The sequence below is a fragment of the Agelaius phoeniceus genome, chromosome 1 (assembly GCF_051311805.1).
Source record: "Agelaius phoeniceus isolate bAgePho1 chromosome 1, bAgePho1.hap1, whole genome shotgun sequence".
NCBI classification, from domain to species: domain Eukaryota; kingdom Metazoa; phylum Chordata; class Aves; order Passeriformes; family Icteridae; genus Agelaius; species Agelaius phoeniceus.
In genome coordinates, this window is record NC_135265.1 from 151286726 (window position 1) to 151305076 (window position 18351).

The 18351-nt window shown below is 47.3% G+C and overlaps 1 long non-coding RNA gene across 1 annotated transcript in view; it reads left to right on the forward strand.

Moving 5' to 3' along the window:
* Window positions 1-10771: 10771 nt before the first annotated feature.
* LOC143696161 (uncharacterized) overlaps window positions 10772-18351 on the forward strand; it is a 77577-nt gene continuing 69997 nt past the window's right edge. The window contains exon 1 of the long non-coding RNA XR_013185576.1: window positions 10772-10888. This is a non-coding gene — a long non-coding RNA (uncharacterized LOC143696161). The remainder of the gene's footprint in view (window positions 10889-18351) is intronic.

Here is an 18351-nt window from a genome sequence, read left to right on the forward strand (position 1 = left end):
ATTTCTGCCACCTCTTCCAGCCATCATTCAGTTTGCTTCACTTTTATGGACTGCTTAAATTTTCTGAGTGGGTGTTATCCCCAAAAGAGGAGAAGGAAGGCTGGTGTGTCTCAGCAGAGCTTGTTTTCCATGTAGGCCACCTTCCACTTTTGGCCTGTGCCTGAATTTCTTTAGCCAGATCCCAAAGAGCCTTGTCACTTGCTAAAGATTTGTAGCACATCACTGGTGACAGCAAGGATGTTCTTCTGCAGAGCTTGGTGTGGTGAAGCACAGAGTGTTGTGCTGAACAACATCCTGGAGATCTGGGAAAGCACAGGGCACAACTCTGTCCTTGTCTGCATCAAGTAATTTTCTTACATTTGCACATCTGAGTAGGGTATTGCTGCCAGCTTTAGGGCAGCCATAGAGATGTGGCCATGATACACACATAGCTTTATTTTGCAGGAATGAAGAGTTGTTGCCATTGCTATAAACAAACTGCATCACCAGCTCCTGAACCTGGTTAAAATGAACCAAATTCCCAGGCTCTCCAGAGCACCACTGACTTTTCCAACTGCCTGTGTCTCTCAGTGGGGAAGGCAGTGGGACTCAGTGGGTGAAACTGCATCTTTGAAGGCAGTCCCTGTGACCTCTGTGCCATAGAATGCTGGGAATTATGGGGTTGAAGGGAACAATTTGCAAGCATTCTAATTCTTCACCTATAGTAACCATGTGTCACATGTAAATACAGTCTCTGTGCACAGTAAAATCTTGTGCTGTGTGTGGAGGGGCTTGCAGAAAATCAGAATAGTGTGGGTCAGAAGGGACCTCTGACTGTCATGCTTTAATGTAGGCTGAATCTGAGCTTTACAGCTCAGTAGCAGGCTCTTATTTTTATTCCTATAGCCTCAGACTATAAATACCATACCTATTTATTTTGACCATTTGGGCTTTAGAAGCCTGTCAGAAACACTCCTTGCCAATTTGCTGTGGAAATAGGAAGAAGGAAGGGAAGCTGATGGTAAGTGCTCATATATGCCTGTTGTCTGCATAAATGTTATGTGAAGTATGAGCTAAAACTCAAATGCAAATCCATGGTGCTTGATCCAGTGCCAAGGGAAAGCTTGAGTTCAATTGCTTCAAGGCACGTCTGTGTAGACAGAGGCAATTTGAGGTTAACTGAGATGAAGCCACTGCTAATTTCACTTATTGGTTATAACCCTGGGCAGACTTGAACCTTCTCCCAGAACCAGAATGTCAGCTGAAACACTGTGGCTGCCTGTACTGCAGCAGAATGGTAAAGTCTTGGAGCAGTTTGCCTCAGCTGGGGGTGATTTTGGAGAAGCTTGTGTCTGGAGTGCACAAAGGCTTCCTTCAAATGATGCATTTCCTTGGATTAATGAAGACTAAGCTTTTACAGAGATACAGATCAGCTTGGACATTCCTGAGAATGCAGTTTCCAATCTGTGGGAAATATGATGTACAAGCAGAGGCATTATTTACAATTTTAAATTTACAGTACCTCATTTCATCTCACTGTGAGCTTCCCTCTGCATGCTTAATAGCCCTCCTGAAGACATTCATCATGTTCTCTGTCTTGGTAGGATCTACATGCAACACAGGCTGGAACTGGCAAATGTTGTCCCAATTTTTAAGAAAAGCAAGAGGAATTACCCTGGTAACTAAACTGGGAGGAGCTGTTGAGTCCCTCAAAGACAGAGAGATTTTGATGAAATAGAGGGCTGGACAAACACCAACCATATGGAGTTCAACAATGGCAACTGATGGGTTCTGCACATGGGATGGGAGAACCTTGGATGTATGGACAGCCTGGGATCAGTGCTCCAGAAAGGGACCTGTGGGTCCTGGTCGGTGGAAAGCTGAATGTGGGTCAGCAGTGCCCTGGCAGCCAAGAGGGTCAACCCTGTCCTGGGGCCATCAGGTACAGCATCACCAGCTGGGCAAGGGAGGGGATTGTTCTACTCTGCTCTGCACTGGGGTCATCCCACCTTGAATATTGTGTGCACTTTTTTTGGGCACTACAATTCAAGAAAGATATTAAGCTGTTAGCATCCAAAGGATGGTGAAGCATCTGTAGGGGAAATCCTGCTAGGACTAGTTGAAGTCACTTGGCTTATTTAGCTTGGAGAAGAGGAGATTGAAGATAGTCCTTATGACAAACTACAGCTTTCTCAAGAGGGGAAGCAGAGGGACAGCATCAGTGTCTTTCTTCTGGTGACCAGTTACAGGACCCAAGGGAATTACACAAAGCCAACTCAGGATATTCTATGATTCTGTGATTCTAAGCTTTGCTGGCTCCTGTACTCAGCAAGGAAGATTATTTGGGATGCAGCAGGGCCTCTTCATGAAAGTCACTAATGCCTTTTCTTCTTCCTTGTCTTTGGCTGGGACCACCCTCTACTGATGAGGTTGACTTGTGTGTTGTCTCCTCAGGGACAGAAGGAGGAGCCTCTCCCACCACATTTCCCTACATTCAAAGGATGGACTCAGAGTTTTGAGTGAGTCAGACCAGAGCACTCTATCTACTGCTCTCTGAGCTGTTAGCTCTCTCCTCTTCCCTTCAACCACCATGGCCCCAGACTCGACAGCAACCCCATAGTCTAAGAGGGACACCTGCTGTACCCAGCACCCCTGCCCCATTCATTTCTGCTCCTGCTGGCCTATACCAGCTCCTCTCCCTGAATGGCTGTAGCTGTATTTGCCCTTCTCCCTGGGACTCTCTGCCTTCTCACACTACAGCTTTGGTATCAACTCAGATCTGAAGGGTTGGGCTCAGCTCACCAGATGGATGCGAGTGGGAAGAGGATTAGGTGGGTCTTGTGTGAGCAAATGCAGGGGAGAATAAGTACAGTCAACATTTATGTTGAAATTGTCTCAGCTAGGATGTAGATAGCACCCTACAAATACTAGCCAGGTTAGTCCTTCCTGCTGGAGTTTCCAGAGCTTCCACTTCCAGAATCAGGCTAAAATAAAGCACAGAGAAATAAACCTGTGATGTGTGCCAAGGCAGTAGCACAGAGCAGTTAGGTGGGAGCTCATCTCTGCAGAGACACCTTTGCATTTTAAATTGACTACCCAAGGGGTGAATTGAAAGAGCGTGCCTTAAATCAGGACAAAGTGAATGAAACTGCTTAGAAATAAAGTTATTTTAGTTTTCACAGTGCAGAAATAGAAACTTAATGTGGTCTAAGCAAGGTGTCAGTATACTGAGAAAACCATAATATCTACCAGGGTAGGTTTATGTTTTAGGGTAGAGGGTATAGGAGACCCCAGAGCTCTGATGGACATCAGTGCTGAGGTGGTAATGATGCCATTTCTTCACATGGATATTTAGCCAGATGTATCCACTCACTGCACTTCCTCCATGGAGTCTACATTTCATCTGCAAGGATGGGGACTCCTCTGCCTCTGAAATAACAGCCTATGTTCACCCATGGGACAAAACTCTGCAGAGAAGAGGGGAAGGGGCAGGTTTTGGAGTTGTCTGGCTGCTGCACACAACTCTTTCTGACTGATGCACACAGGTTTTTCTGCATTGACTTGTCACTCAGAAACAGATCAAATCCCCAGCCAGGTGAGCTGCCTCCCTCTTTAGGCTGGGTTGTAAAAGAGGTTGCTTTTGTCAGATCTGTCCTCTGTTTTGGTCTTGTGTGAATTGCTGTGTCACCATTTCACTGTGGATCTGTTTGGAAACAACTCTGCAGCTGCCTCTCCTTCTCCTGTTTTACTTGGAGCGAAGCAGCCCAGCGTTGTCCTGAACCATTTTGAGTGTTCTTCCTTTGTGGCATTTTGCCTGAGAACGAGATGAGTCACAGGCAGGTTACATGCCCTGTCCTCGTGAGTGTGAATTAGAGGGAAAGGCTCCGGGATTACTGGTGATTGTCTCCCTGAGCACCTCACCGAATCACGAATTTCACAGGGCTGGAGGCTGTTGTGGCCACCTGTGGTCGTTTGGGTCCTGCTTTAAGCGGGATGAACTCTTCTGTTCTGCTCTGCCAGCTGGGAGAAAAACCTGTTAGGTCTGCCTGACCTGTCAAATTGTAAGGGGTTCAAATGGATTAGGAAAGGAACGTCAAAAAATATTCTCAGGATATGGATGCCTCATGGCTTTGCAGCAAGGCTGTGTCACTGACACAGCTTTGTGCAATGAGGGACAGAAGTGGGATAAGGAAAATGTTGTCTCTCTTGATGCATTTTGAACCATAGAAATTTCTGCTCCTAAGGAAAAACAAGGAGGAATTAATCACTGAGGGTTACAAGCATGTCCACAGAGTGCAGCACAGTCTTAGGAAATTCAGACTATGCTTGGATGAGAGAAAGCAAGATATATTTTTTGCTACAAACATCCATATCACTTAATCAGCCAAAGCTGAAAGATGCTTTGTAAGCAAAGCAAAAGAAGTCTGGGTGAAAAAGAAGTATTTATATTAAATATATTGTGGTAAAAGAAGTATTTCTGTTAAAAGGTAGAACCAGTAGAAGATCAAGTGGGAGTAAATTGGACGTGGACATCTTCAGCTTGAGAAGGAGAATAGTGTTTCTAAGCCTCTGAGACTTTTTAGGAAACCTTTCCAAAGAAAGGCATCAAGCCTCTTTCAATGTGCAAGAGGTAAAGTTGAGGAAAGAACTGCACAGGGAGTGAGGGTGTGGAATTCATCAATATTCTGAGGAAGGCACTGGAAGGAGATGATCATTGCTGTTCTCAGTTTGTTATGTGCCATTTTGGCTGGGTTTAATTATTCCCATGTTTCAGGGTTTCTGCCAGGAGGAATGCAGAACTTTGCTTCAGGTTCAGTTTGTTCCTGGGATTTTTTTCTCTCCATTATCAGTTAGCATTCGATGGACCCACATCAAAGTTAGCTTGAGGCAAGGCTGAGCACTCCACTTGTGCTTTTAGAAGAAGAAAGAAATGTTTCAAGTGCCGAGCTCATTCTCACACCCAAAAAATGTCCCAGAGTCAGACCTAACGTCAGAGAGGAACTGGGCTGGGTCCTTCCTTCTCTGTAATGCGGAGGGTGGGTGACATCATTTGACATGGATCCATAACCTTGGCAACATACTTGCTGTCTCTTGCCTTTCTGCAATGGCACATCGTACTTGGAGGCTTTTAAGTTCTTTACATTTCAAGTCTTTACTGTGAACTGCTGGGGATGCCCATGAAGGGCAGTAGTTGAGCAAGACCCTAAACAGAGCTTTTGGGAAGCTTTTTCAGACATGCAGTTACTGCCTGGGGACAATGCATAATGCACGGTGATCTGTTTTGGAGTTCTGTGCTCCAAGGTAAGTGGTTCCCAGGACTGGTGTGTGGTGACTTATGAGAACCTTTTCCTTCTGTAGTGACTTGGTAACGCAAAGGAAATTCCTGATGCAGGCATTACCTAACCAGGAGCACTTTGTGTGTCAGGGTGGAAGGGATAAGTCATAGCATTTTTTCCCCTCTCTGATTTGCTGGCAACTCAAGAAGATGACAAATGAAACAGTTTCAGACAGGAAACTGTCAGGGTCTAGTGTGGTGTGTAACTGTGCAGGTTTGTATTGGAGATGAAAAAATATTCCCATACATGCTCCAGTGACTGGACTGACCCAGAGCATTTCTCAGTCAGTGCACCCATGCTGGATAACCACAGTTCTCATGGACGCCTGGGCTTGGACCAGTTGTCCTGGAGTGGATGCGTTCCAGACCATGACAGCAGCTCAAGCCAGGTGTTTCTGGGACACTGAACATGGCTCAGCAAACAAGTCAAGACATAGATAGTGACCTCCTCGTGTGACTACAGGATGGAAGGGGCCATTTAGACCAAACCAGGCCTTCATCAAATACAGAGGAAGGATTTGTAGTGGGAGAGGTTATCCCAGGGCTATCCCATGGCATTTACATGAGCATGTGTGAAGGTAAAAACAGGGCAACCCTTCTTGTACAGTCGCCATACAGAAGGGCCTGTAGCAGGCTGACATCCCTTCCAGTGCTTGGCTAGAGGAGTTACCCCTACATAGCATCACCCAAAGCCAACTCCCAGCTGTGACCATGCCCAAAGACAATTCCCAGCCCTGACCATGTCCCATGCCTGACTGCTGCTGGTTTTGGGAGCACGTAGACTGTTCAATGCCCAGAGCAGCTGAGCGATGGGGCCACAGCACAGCTATGTTATGTGTGGAGTGGGCAAAGAGTGTCCTCTTTCCTGTGTCACAGGCTGAAGGAAGTAGGGCTGCCCAGCGCATCTGTGGATTCCCTCTATTGTTGAACCCGTGCTTCTTACTGTGGCCATGATCACAGTGGTTTTTGCCTTGGCCACATCTGTCAACATCTGGTCTGGATCCTGCTTCCTCCTCCTACAGGCAGTTGCAGGAGTGTCCAGAGAGCTCCAACACCCAGGGTCTGGTCATAGTGGGGACAGAGTTGGGGCCCTGCCTCCTGGGGGAAGAGGTCTGAGCACCCCACTGAGGGATGGAGCAGAAGTCCTGCCCCTGAGGAGACGTGATCTGAGCTCCACCACAGGGCAGGGTGCTCCTGCCTCTTAGGGGACACAGTCTGAGCACTCCATGGAGGTTTGCAGGTTCTGGCTTTGAGGGGTCAAGGTCTGATCCCCACCATAGAGGTCCTGCCTCATGTGTGTCTTGAGCCCCACAGCAGGGCAGGGGTATCCTGTCTCTGAGGGGACATGATCTGAGTCCCCTTCCATCCAAGGGACAGAGTGAGGGTTCTGCCTTAGAGGAGGCAGAACTCAGAGTAGTGAGAGCCCCTACTGCAGGGAAGGGGAGTCCTGCACCGAGGGGATGGGCGTCCGATCACTGAGGGGACGAGGTCTGAGCCCGACCACTGAGGGAATGAAGATCCGGTCACTGAGGGGACGCTGTGCCCCACATCAAGGGACCGACAGTCCTGCTGGAGAGGGGACAGGGTAGAGGAGATGCTGTCTCTGGAGGACAAGGTCTGAGCCCGCCCTGGAGGGGCCACGGTCCCGTCCCTGAGGGGCCGCTGCACTCCCGCCTCGGCCTCTCCCTCAGCGCCATCTCGCGGCGGCCGCGCTGCCCGTCCCGCTCCGCTCCCCTCGGCCCGGCCAGGCCCCGGCAACCAGCGCCGGGCTCCGGCTGGGGCTGGGGCTGGGGCTGGGGCTGAGGGGAGCGAGCAGCGGGCATGGCCCAGCCGTTGTGGGGGACCTGCTGAGGTGCCGGTCCCGCTCCGCTCCCCTCAGCCCGGCCAGGCCCCAGGAATCAGCGCCGAGCTCCGGCTGCGTCTGAGGGGAACGAGGAGCAGGCACGGCCCTGTCCCTGCGGGGAACCTGCGGAGGGGCCCGGTCCCGCTCCGCTCCCCTCAGCCCTGCCAGGCCCCAGGAGCCAGCGTCGAGCTCCGGCTGGGGCTGGGGCGGGGGAGAGCGAGGGGCAGGCACGGCCCAGCCCCTGAAGGGGATCTGCTGAGGGGCCCCAGGGGGGATGTGCCCTGTAGCTGCCCCTCCATGACAAGGCTGAGCATCAACCTCCTCCCACTGCTGTGCCCGGAGGATGCTTTGTCCAACACCAGGCTGCCCCAAGCCCAGTCCAGCCTGGCCTGGAACACTTCCATGGATGGGGCAGTCACAGATTCTCTGGGCAGTCTATGCCAGGGCCTCCTCACCCTCTGTCTTTGCCTAAATGCAGCTCTGGTGACCATTTCCAGCCATGCCAGAGGTCCTGAAGCAGGGACTGCCCTGGAGTAGTAGTGATGACCCTTGGGTATTTGGAGACAAGCTCTGAGTGGGACAAGAAACCACAGAATCATAGAATCATTTAGGTGGACCTTTAAGATCATTAAGTTCAACCATTAACCCAGCACTGCCAAGTCCCCCATTAAACCATGTAGTTAAGTGCTATATTTGCATGTCTTTTAAATGCCTCCAAGTTTGTGAATCCTTCACCTCCCTGGGCAGTTTGTTCCAATGTTTGACAATGCTTTTTGTGAAAACATTTTTCCGAATAGCCAACCTAAACCTATGCTGGCACAACTTCTTGTTCAGTCTCTTGTTACTTGGGAGAAGATGTTGACCCCTACCTGGCTACAACCTTCTGTTAGGGAGTTGTAGAGAGCGATAAGGTCCCCTCTGAATCTCCTTTCCTCCAGGCTGAGCCCCACAGCTCCCATAGCCGCTCCTCACAGGACTTGTGCTCCAGCCCCTTCCTCAGCTCCATAGTCCTTCTTTGGACTTGCTCCAGCATCTCAATGTCTTTCATGTCATTAGGGGCACAAAACTGAGCACAGAATTTGGGGTACACTCTCCCCAGTGCTTACTGTCCAGGTCCATGAACAAACAATGCTGTCTATTGTCAGCAGTGAGCTGGGGACCCTACCAGGGATTTCTGCAGGGTCCAGCACACCAAGGTGTGCATGAGGAAACATCCAAAGCTCCTTGAGCTCTTGTATTGAGGGAAACTGAACCCAAACTGCATTAGTTAACAGAGTGATTAATATTCTGAGGTTGAAGGAGGTACTTAAATGAGCTGTATGCACCATTGCAGCAGGAATACAACATGGAAGCCATGACATATAGGATTTTGGCAGCTGACCTGAAGGGAAGATTCATGATCTATGGGAATAGTTTGAGTTTTTCCATCCTGACAGCAAAATAGTATTTTGACCATAATTTTCTGGACCACTGGGAGCTCTGTGGGGATTCTGGGCTGTGTTCAGCAGAGGGCAGTGGTTGGTTTGGTCACTGCTTGGCTGGCAGTGTCAGGCCTCTTAAAACACTCCCATGCTATTTGCTGAAATCATTCTGCTGCAGAATATCCCAAAAAGCTGTAGAAAAGGATGGTGCAAGCAAATCCTCACTGCCTTGCATCAGTGTAATGCAGAGGTAATGGTGGGTCACTGAAGTCTCTGGGGGAAATTCAGCAAACTTCCCTCTTCCCATCCTGTATGAGTTTACAAATATAGACTTTCCAAGGAAAAAGATGATGATTCCTTGACCTTGTTTAGATCTTCAGATTTACTGCTGCTTTTTTTAAAAGTTTGGCATTTTGTTATCCACAAGTACTTAATGAAAATAAATAAAAAGAAAGCTTAAACCTGTTGTATGTGTTTATAAAATTTCCCTAGACAGTAATTGTAACCCGTAATGCTCATATGAGTGAAGGATACAATACAGTGTCTTGTCATTAGGGCATCCTGTTCCCGTGGGAAGGGAAGAGATGTGAAAAAAAAAGGAAAGACTCCTTCAGCACAGGGATACCAGCCACCTGGACCAAGCGATGTGTCCTAAGTGGTCCTGGGAAAGTTACTTAAACACAGCAAAATTGGTGTGGAGGTGCTCTGAGCTGCTCCAGAAAGCTGGGGAAGGGGATGCTGGGGGACAAGTCCTGTGATGGTCTCCCTGTGGATGCTGGCATGGCAGATGCTGCTGTGGGAGGGCAGCCAAGGCTGGGGATTCCTGGCCAGTTGCTGTGTCCAGGGCTGGTGGCAGCTGACATGACATTGAACTTAGTGGTGCAGAGCAGCCTTGGGGTTGCTGGAGTAGCCCAGTTTTAGGATCCCACCTCTGTGCAGGAGGAGCTGGGTTCCTGGATGTACTGGTATGAGTGAGGATGGGTGAGAAGAGAGGGAGAATGACTGTAACAGGGATATAAGTGCAGAACAGAGCTTGTGAGGAATTGGAGACTGGAAGCACTGGAAGTGAAGTTCAAAAATAAATCAATCACTTGGTTGTGATTTGCCTGCCCACCTGGAGTCTTTTATCCTTCTGTGTGCCTGCCATAGGTCTGTGCTCCTCCCCACGCAGGTGTATGGGGCTTTTAAAACTGAAACCTAAGTAAAAATCTTGTTCAGGAAAAATTAACAGTACATGTTAATGAAAATCAATATATTCTATAGGTTCCATATAGGAAGGGCTGTGAAAACACTGAAAGATAAAAGGACCTGGGCCAAATGGAGCATCTACAATACCCAGGACAGTTGTAACACCAATTCTGCCTGGTGCTAGGTGTCCTCTGGTCCTGCTGCAGGCAAAAGGGATGAGACCTCACAGCATGAAGCCCAAGTCTAAAAAGAACTGATGGGATATTTACACCTGTGTCCCAGCAGCCTTATCTTTTCTCCAGTTGCTGAGCAAAGCCCTAAGGCAGGCTGTTTCCTGTGATTTTATGCACTGACAGCTGGACAAAGAGGATCCCCTGGAGAGCTGTTTGAACATATTTAATCTGTGAAAGATTTTTGCTGATGGCAGGGAAAAAAATTGTACCTTGCCATGTACGGGAAAGAAATTTTGTCCTTGAGGGGAACTGGAGGGAGAATGAAGGGCTCTCCTTCCCCACTGAAGCTGCATTAAAAAGCTTCCTCCCCCACAAAAGTTATCTTGTGGTTTTGATCTGCTCATGTCATCTGCTGGTGCCCATGCTGCTGTCTGCTCTCCCACCACAAACACTCCTGGCAAGAGGAAACTCCCCAGACCCCTTAGGGACACACTTTGATGTGGTGTAGATAAACTCCTGACATGTTTTGCTAGAACCTGAATGCAGACACTGTGCCTTAATTTCCTTCTTGCTTTCACCCCACACCTCCTCACTGTACCTGTGTCCTGCCTCTCATCTCTCTGGTCTCTTTGTGCTTTCATGGTGAATTCATTCATATCTGTGAATCCTCTCCCCAGTCACATTGAAGCATTTCTTTCTCTCATCACATGCACACACAAGCACATTGTTGCACAAACTTTTCCATTTGGATTTATGATGCATTTTTTCCCCTGATTTTTAGGTGTTTCATCTGATTTGCAGGTGTTCAGCCACATGCTGGGGTCCTTGGGCAGGAGATATTGCAAAGTCCCCAACTGCACAATGCCACTGGAACTGCAGGGGAGAAGGGCTTCCAGGAACAGGCCAGAACAGACACCAGACACTCCTCTGAAATCCTCCATGGCTGCTCGTGAATGCTGGGTTGGGATCTGGGTGATGTCTTATCTGCATCACATAGCAAGAATTTGAGAGTATATTAAACAACCTGCAGGCTCCTGTTGCCTACCACAGAGGAGAGAACTTCCCTGCCTGCAGCTGCCTCTGCCATCTCCTTGCCCTGTTTGTCTATCACACAGGTACTACTGTAAACACGCACTCCATATTTGCCACCCTTACCTTCACAGCTGTGTTCTGTGCAGGTGTCCTACCCTCCTCTGTGCATCCCTTCCTTGGGATTCTGCTGCTGCCTTGCTCAGCATTGCTGACAAATAACCCTCCAGGAGGCTCATGGCAGAACCAATTGATTTTTCTTGCCTCCCAGCATCTTGCAGCACAAACAGCTGCACTATTGTTCATGAAAGTTAAGTTACAAATGGCACATCCACATCCCTTGCACTGGCAGCTGCTGCTGTTGGTATTAGACATGGCAGCTGTAGAGAAAACATACAGAGAACACCCTCCCACCACTCCTCCAATCCATCTGGGCTTGGGAGGGCTTCACATGTGGCTGCCAAGTGCAGATTATGTGGGCTTTGCTGGGCAGGTCTAGACAGATAGCGTGGTGGCTGAAAGGAAACAAAAAATGTTAAGGATGCTCTTTGAGGCTGGCAGATCTGGAGCTCTGGGTGGTGGGTATGGAAGCACCATGCTCCTGTGTCCCAGAACATCAAGTGTGTTCCTTAAATCATTTGTATCACCCTGCTTCTGCCCCAGTGTAAAGAAGGGGTTTAACCTATTTTAAATCAACTGGTGGGTTAACTCCCCTCTGTTCCCCATTCCCATCGTTCTCTCATGCCTCAACCTGGAAAAGGCAGCTGAAACATCTGAAGAAGCTCAGCAAATAACCACCAGAAAGACTGACCCTGGAAACACGCCTCATAGGAAGAGGCAGAGTAATTTAATTTTTTTGGAATGCAGGAATAGAGGGTTGTTTACAAATACCTTTGCTGGGGAAAAAAGGTCTGGCATTTCAGGGTGTAGTTATCTGTTAGACAAAGAGCAAATATCTGTGGCTTTGGAATGCAACACTGCAAAGACAAAGAAGGAGATGTATCTTCTCTAAACCTCAGAAAAATTAGAGCAGAACTGGAGGCTTTCTGAAAAAGGGGCTCTAATTTAGATGGCTAGATGCTGAGATGACTGGGAGAGACTTTCTCACCTCCATTAGGCAATCAATAACCTTAGAAAGAAGTTCTGCTGGCTTCCAAGTCCTTCCAGCCTTGAGAAACAGGAGGGTCGTGCCTGTTTTAATATTCCATGGGTTAAGACACCCTGCAGTGACTTACTGAAACCTCTGCAGGTCAGGTATAGTACTAGCAGTGGCAGAATTGTTAGGATTGTATGGATAAACCATCCAATCATTTGCTTTAATTATGACAATACAAATCTGCTTGCTTTACGCAGTGTTTGTCGTAAGATGAATCATGGTTACCAAAATTATAATGTAGACAATTCTGTGTATAATAGCAGGCCAAGAGGTTAGAAGAGGAAGGGTTTCCGGGTTGGGTAGGAGGCACAAAGTAAAGCTTCCAGATAAACAAGCCATAACTTCTGTCAAGAACCTATCAACAGATTCCCACCACATGCTGTGCAAATGGGCAGCTGTGCAGGGGAGTCCGTCTGAACCGGCGTCTTGAGCACACCGTGTTTTCCAAGCAATGTGGGCAGGGTGGCATTTCCAGCTCTAAATACTATCAATCAAGAGAGGCCTTCCCTGGGAAGACAGGATTTGGGCAGTCTCCAAGCTATCCAAAATATCAAGGGGTTGCATACTGGGCTTTGGTCTAAGCTCCTGTCTAATGAACTTCAGGAATGAATTTATAAGGATCCTTCTCTGGAGAGATGCTGACTGTGGGTTCAAAGGACGGATGAGCCAACAGCTGGGCTCTGGCCCAAGGCTTTCATGCCATGCCCTACTCCCATGTGGACTTCCCCTAGGCAAGTCTCTTGGGGGAATCTGTTTAACTGATCTGCAGCAATTTCCATTTTTCTCCATCTGTAGAGACAAACAAGCACTTCTAGACCTTTTTTAGAATCCTCTTTTGGAGGAGACGGAAGTAAAACTGCTCTAAACAAAACCTTCTCCACTATTTTGGTCCTGGGTACTTGAACCCCCTAGAGGGAAATTTGGTTGCTTTAAAGTCATGTTAGTGAGGTCATATTAAGGTCTACAGAGGGATCAAAGAGAAGCCAAGGGGTGTCCCGCAGAGGCCTTCAAGACATCCTCAAGAATGCTTCTTTTGGGACTGGAGTTCAGACTAGTCCTTGTTCTTTGGCTTTTCCTACTGAAAAGATCACAGGTGATGTGCTTGGAGGAGATAGGTTTGGATCAGAGTTCTCAGCACATGGTGTGTGGCTCTTGGGGATGATCCTGTGCCGGGCCAGGAGTTGGGTTCAATGATCCTTGTGGGTCACTTCCAATTCAGGGTATTTTATGATTCCATTACCTTCTCATTGGGATGGCAGAAGCTCCTCTCTGTGAGCTTTCCCTGAGATTGCAGTGAGGTGAACTTTCTCCTGCATGTAAACTCGGCTTTATTTCATCTGACAGGCTCTTTCTTGTTGCATAGCAGCTGGAAAGAAGAACCTCAGTCCTGAGCTGGGCTGTTAGCTCTGCATACAGCTGTGAAGGAAAAGCAAAATCCCTTGTGTTAGAACTCAGATCCATATCTCCGTACCTAAATTAATCTGATCTCTGACACTACTGACAAGAATCATGAAGAAGGACAGTTTCAGGAACTAAGACCTTGATATCCTGCCAGCACTGGCTGCTTAGAAGAACACTTAGAGAAACTCACATCTCTGCCATGGAAGTTTTGGTGCTTTTTGATGCATTTGAAGAAGAAGGAATCAGAAAGACGGGAAGTTTGTGAGTCATCATCCCATGACATATTTGAAAGTTATGTAGATGTGACACTCAGAGACATAGTGGTGGCCTTGACATAGCTGGGGGAAGGTTTGGACTTGATGATCTTACATTATATATCATTTCCAACCAAATGATCCTACAGTTCTATGGTTGCAGTGGATATTTTCCCTGGCATCCCCATTAAGCTCCAATAGCTGAACAGGGCCCACCACAAAGCACTGAAATACTACAGTGAAGTGATTGATTATTTCTTGTGTGAGGGCACATGCTGCAATCCCAGTCTGCCCTGCCTAGGGTGCCTTGCAGAGCAGGGGACATGTGCTGTGATGTGACATTTCAGGTGGCACCACGTCTCATAAGCCTCACTCAGAACTTCCCATGACAGTCCCGCTCATCACGTAGCCAGCATTTACAATGGATGCTGATGCGAGTCCATGAGCACCCACACCACACCAGATCCCCTCCTGCATCCCCAGCACCCTCTTCCCAAGGGTGTAGGAATAGAGACCCTCTTCCTCTTTCTCAGCACACTGGAGGCCTTCCTGTTTTCTACTGCATGACCACAAAAGCTCAGACAAATGGGGGGAGATCACACTTGTCCCTTTCCCGGGCCTCACCATGGGAAGGCGATAAAGTGCCCTGCTTTAAAAGCTTTTTCTTCCTAAAATGGGAGTCTTTGAGCTCTGATCCAAGCACTGGCACCCTCCCCAGAGCTCCTGTTTTGGGACTAATTGTGTCCAGAAGGGGAAAGGCAAGCCAACCCACATTTGTTTTCCTATGTCATCCTTTGCAGGGTATCATGTCCCTGCATTCCCTGTTTTCCCTTGTCCTACTTTCCTCATCCTTGTTCTTACTAGCCCTGCCCTTCATGGAACTCAGCTTGTTGTTTAACCTGTTGGGTCCTTCTCCTTTCCTTCCTCCTTTATTACTTTGTGGCTTGGGTTCTTCTGCAGTGTCTTCCTCATTCTCCTCTGTCCTAGAATAGCTGTGGAGATCAGACCTGTCTTCTCCCAAATCCTGGCCCAGAGCAACTCCTGCCTTTACACCTGGAAGACAGGTACAGAAGAGCAGTGACCTGTCCTCATATTCCTAACATGGCAATTCCATTTTCCTCAGCCTTTCTGCCCACAGAGCCCACACCTGCTAGCAGTGCTTAGTAATGTTGATTAGCCTGACTAATGAGACTCTTGTGCACACATCTCAGAGACACCAAACCCCAGAGGGACAAGGAAGGAAGAAATTGCCCTTGCACGTGGCTGTGTTGTTTCCTCTTGGCAGTTACCAAGAGGTTGTGGAGGGAGGCAGAGCTTGCTCAGAGCCCAGGAGGAAGCTAGGCTGGCAGATAACCCCACATGTGGGGTCAGGGGCCCATTTTCTGGTGCAGAATTGGAGATCTTCAGCTTTCCTGGGCCCTGATATATTTGCAGTATGACTGAGGGTTGGCTGTTGTACAGCTTTGCTTTGCTACAGGTTTCTGAACAGGAAAAACCTTGCAAAGACAGAAGTGCTTTGAATCATGGACTGTGCTGGATACAATGCAGGTGAGACACACAACAGGGAGAGAAAGATACTCAATCATTTCTGGATTCCCTTCCCCTAGCATGTCAACAGACTGCAGATATCTGTGTGCTGTGACTCAGGCTCATGGTCAGAGATTTTGTGTCCCAGGAATGATCGAGGTTTCCCAAGAAATACGTGAGAGATTTTTCACCATCTTTCTTTGCTGGCCTCTGGGCAGCTGGTAGAAGAGGATATTTCTAATTCACTTTATAGGATTTTAGATGCACAAGAGAAGCACAGCACATCAAAGAGGAATGAATGCTGTAATTCCCTGAAAGTTCGGGGCTTTTTACAGAGCTCTTTATTGCTGTTAAGCTCTTTAGGGAATGCATTCTGTCTACCACAGACTGGGGTGGTGGTAGTTTGACATGCAATGCCCATCCATCCTGATTACTATTTCAGCCTCTAGGGAATGGTCCAGATCCTCAAAGAGTGCTAAGTACTGGATAGAATTTGAAATCATCGAGAATTTGCCATCTAAATCTTTAAATACTCTGCATAAAGGGCTGCCCTGCAAAAGCTGACTTGTGTGTGTGTGCTTTACCTTGGCAGTCTCTGCATGTATTCAGTGATGCATGGAATCACTCACATTGTCCTTGAAGGTGTCCCTATTTTGTCGTGTCTGGCTGTTTTCATTAGAGAAAAGGCAGGTTGGAGTAGGAACAGGACAATTCTATTCCCTGTTGGTGATTAATAAGAGGCAACCCAAGGAGATACCCTGAGCAGAGGGATGGTGCAGAACAGGGGGTGAGAGACCTTGCCCCAGTCTCCAGAAACACAGATGGATGCTTCAGCAGCAATAGGAACTGGCAGGTGGAAGGTGCCCCCCAAAACTGTGCCATTTGGAGGAATATCTAGGAAATATAATAGAAATAAAATGATAGCTGTGGTTTTGGTTCTGGTTTTCAACTTTGTGCCCCGAGCACAAATGGGTGATTTTAAACAGGGAAGAAGTTTAGCAAGTACAGCATCCTGGGGAAAAGCACAATGTTAAGCAGTATAGATTAAATAGAAAGCTCAAAAGGTCACCAGAAAATAGGTTAGTTTGTGAAAAAATTGATCTCTTTCCAATTTTCAGAGACTGTGTCTTTGATAAGGAACCAGACCCTGTTTTGGAGCTGCTATAAAATGAAGAACTGCTGAAAGCTCTGGATAAGGCAATAGGCATTAAAGATCAAGAGAATTATCCAGTCTCAGAAGGCTTTTATGGGGAGTGAATAATACACTGACAGTAAGGAAAATTCAGACTACCACAAGTGAAGTTTACAGCAGACAGACAGAGCTTTGACTGAGACGTTGTTTAGGAACTTTAAAAAAATCTAAGCAAATCATCTTAGAGATTTTATACTGACCTCAAATGAACAACTGAACTGAGAAAGATGTTAAGACATTTCTGTATATGGCAAAAATACTGTTGATAGCAAGAGAATGGGAGGTGTGAATCTGTGGGTTGTTGGAACAAAGAAGCTAAAATAAGCTATGCACAGGGCCTGCACATTTTCTACTGTTTTTCTGAGTAGCCTTGGCAAAACAGTGCTGTTAACAACTCTGTATATGTGACACACATTTTCATTACAAGCAGCTTGGGAGGCATGGAAAGATCTGAGCATGTGTGATGGGTTGGTAGGCTTGAGTTTTCGGGAGTTTGAAGGGAAGTGCAGACCTCCGAAGCAAAAAATTGCTTTCTCCAAGAGAGGGACCAGTGGAAAATGGTGTCAGAAATGTGAAGTGGTCAGCCTGGCTGAGAAGTCACAGCCTGATCCATGTGTGCTGATCATCATTTGAAAGATGATGGCTGTGAGGTGCCTGTATCAGTGATTTACAGGAATATTGAAATATATGGGGCAGAAGGAAGCCATGAGACAATTAGGCCCTGGGAAGTGAAACCATGAGCAGAACTACAGTCTTACCTCCCATGGGATAGTGCCATAATGTTGGTGGCTCTCATCACCACCCCTGGAGGGAAAATCCTCTTCAAAGGAATAGAGGTCCCAGCAGAAGGGCACTGACTCAGCTGCCTTGCTTGGGAAAGAGCTCACATTGCAGGTTCTACCAATTACAGACTCCACTGGAACAGGTACTGGTACACCCAGTTCGCTGTATTGCAGTGATACTGATGGTTCAAATTTTATACCCATTGGGTTGGTCAGGGAAATAGGTTAGGTTAAACATATATGTGTTGCAAGAAGCAAACTCTTGCAAACCCTGTTGCAAGAGGCAGTTTGAGGCATTGTTTATGTTGTGTTCCTGTGGAATGGAGATGGCTGTACCACAGTCAGATCTCAGGGAAGCAGAGTACTACTCCAGGATGCGTTAACTTGGACCAATGCCTGCTCTTCTGACAGGTAACACCAGTGAGTACTAGGAAAAGCTGATCACTAGACTTGATGAATTCATAGTAGCCTTCCAGATGGAGTGGTCATAGAGTGAGGAAATGTGGAGAAACAACAGCAGTTATGGCTGTTCATGCCACAGATTTTGCAGTTTTCCTAGGATAATTTTTTTTTTTTGCATTTGCATGGTTTCACTGATATAATGTCATCTAAAACATTCCCCCACTGTTGGGGCTAGAATTTTGCAGCATCCTTAGCCTCTTTAGGCATTTAAGAGACTTTAAACATGGCTCTTTGAAACATCCTACTGAGTTTGTCCTGGGGTGAATGATTTCAACATAGGTGCCTGAGATGCATTCTTTTTCTGTGCTTGGAAGTATTGGCTTTTGAGTGACTGAGTGGATGGGCTGCTGGGGGAATTAGGACATCAAGCCCTGATGTTACAACATGCCAGGAAGAAAAACCAAACCAGAGTAGTATAGCTTCATAGTCTGGTTCTGGTTTTCATCTTGGCTATTCCTCAGGGAGACAGAGCAGAACAGCAGAGCTTGCTGGGATTCATGTTCATTTTCACAGATTTTTGTATACTCATCTGCAGTTCAGGGGATTTAGTGATCCAAATACAGGTGGAACATATCCTTAACCTCTCCTCAACACAGACAATGTGTGTTG